Source organism: Octodon degus, unplaced genomic scaffold (assembly GCF_000260255.1).
Source record: "Octodon degus isolate 3935 unplaced genomic scaffold, OctDeg1.0 scaffold00069, whole genome shotgun sequence".
In the NCBI taxonomy this organism is placed as follows: domain Eukaryota; kingdom Metazoa; phylum Chordata; class Mammalia; order Rodentia; family Octodontidae; genus Octodon; species Octodon degus.
The window spans coordinates 2,887,805-2,890,276 of record NW_004524645.1 but is presented as its reverse complement, the minus strand read 5'-3'; positions in this window follow the sequence as shown (position 1 = coordinate 2,890,276).

Sequence of the window (2,472 nt, the reverse complement as noted above, 5' to 3'; positions counted from 1 at the left end):
CATCAATTGTATGAAAGTTATGAGCATAATACTTTATTTTATATAAAAAATTAAAATTATAAAGCAAAAAAATCCATAATATACATGGATATATAATACAGAATCATATGAACATATGTATATAGTATTTAGTCCTGATGTGTTGGTTCTGTTTGACTGCTTTGATAAAGAGAAAAGAGAAGGAAGATGGTGAGAAAGCTCAATAGTGATAAGATTAACTAGGCAAAAGCATTCAAGCTAAGTGGAACCAGATGGCATTAACAGGCTCTCAGAGCCCCTCTGAACTTTGAAAGAAATATATAGTCCTTCTAACTTCAGAAGACGGGAGACACTTGGAAAATATGATAGAATGGCCTCTTTATGTGTCCCTTTAAATTACAGTGACCTCCTTCACTTCTGAGAGGTGACAGTTTAGTTCTCTCATTTAGATACCTAATGCAAGTTTTTAAAAGGCTAAAAGTGCTGTGATTTTCTTCCTCCAACCCTTCCCTTTTTTGACTTCTGAAGTTCATAAAAAAGAAAAGATGATAAAAGAGCTATTCCTTGTCCTGTGCTTTTGTAAATGAAAAATATGACAGATCCTTTTCTCTTTTTCTCACATTTTGTATTTTAAAAATTACTGTCAGACTAAGGTTTTGGCAAGTTTCAAGCCCAAGTGAAATCTTACCAAGAAAACTAAAAGATGTATCAAATGCAGATGGATGGTAGGTATAATCATATAGTCAATGTATGTCTTATAGTATTTTAAAGAATTATATTCTTCTGTTAAATGAATGTTACTTATATTTATATACTGAAATATGAATCTTCTAATAATTCTAATTTCTTATAACCAAGAAGGTTTCACTAATCCCCAGATTCAATCCCCAGTGCTACAAAAAAAGGTTTGCTTTTATAAAAATACATATATATGCAACTAGTCAAAAATATACACACTAGGGCTGAGGAGACAGCTCAATAGAATAAGTGCTTGCCTGGCAAGCACAAGGGCCTGAGTTCAATCCCCAGTTCCACCAAAAACAAACAAACAAAAATATACACACTAGATAAAAGAAATTTGAAAAAAAAATAATAATTACATCTTTTAATTTTCAGCTGCCTGAAAGTCTTTTATATGGAAGGACATATTTTCATAATCCTACAGAATAGAAGTGGCCATATAAATACAAAATAATCTTAATCAGGCACATTAAACTCACTTAAATAAAAAATGGGCCAGCGATATAGCTCAGCAGCCCAGTGCCTGCCTGGCAAGTGTGAGGTACTGAGTCTGATTCCAAGTACCAAGGAAAAACACCCACCTTAATGTCAGTTAGACCCTTCTAAAAATGCAATGGGCTGCCCAGTGTGGAAATTTTCAAGTGATGGGAATTGTCACAAAGTGAGTTTAAGACTGAAGCTCTGATATTAGTGAGGCTGAAAAGTCACTAGAGAACTAATGAAAGACTTTTCAGAGGACTGAACACAAAGATAACTACAAAGTCTTGAGACACAAACCAGTTACTAGGAATCAACAGGAGGGTTTGCAAAACTTCATTTACATGGACAGATTCCAAATGCCTTGCTGAGACGGGTCAGGTTTCCAAATGTAACTAACGATGTAGTTCAGAAGTTAAAGTTTGGTACAGACACAAAAGGGAGATCCAACTAGATGGAGAGAAAGGGACTAAAATCTAAGACAAAACATGGGGTCCAGTGAAGAGTCAGGTGAAGCTAGCCTATGTGGAAGTAACACACCGTGGAATCTCTGGCTTAACAAAACAAGCTTCATTCCTTACTTAAGCTAAATTCACTAATGCAGAAAGATCTCAGAGCTCTGTCCCACATAGTCATTCTGTAGGCACAAACTCATAATCTTTGGCCCTCATAACCACTTTGTCTGGACCACAGGACACTCCAAGGCCTTTGAAAGTAAGAAAGGAGAAGGAAGAAGTACATAAACTCCTTAAGTGAGCATGTAGAGAAACATCAAACATTATTTCTTTCAAATTATGCTGTACAAAGGTCTTTCCTAGCCATCAGATGTGTTCTGAATTTTTGACATGGTGAATAATCATCATTTGAGCATTTAAGAGGAAGCCAGGAATGAGAAATATATATTTTTTAAAATGCTGGCAAGGGGCTGGTGAAATGGCTCAGTGGTCTAAAGCACCTACTTAGAACAAGCTTAGCAAAACACAGGGACCACAGTTCAATCCCCCAGCACCACATGCCAGCCAGCCCCGCCCCATGGTGGGCTGAGCTGGCCACACACACACACACACACACACACACACACACACACAAATAAATAAATATTTTTTTTAAAAAAAGAAGCTTTAAAAATGCTGGCAAAAGTGTGGAACTCTAACTCACTGCCAATGGAAGTTTACAATGGTATTCTGAAAGCAGTTGGGCAGTTTCTTACCAAACTAAACATACTATTATCGTATAATCCAGCAATCACACTCCTTGGTTTTTACTCAAATGAAC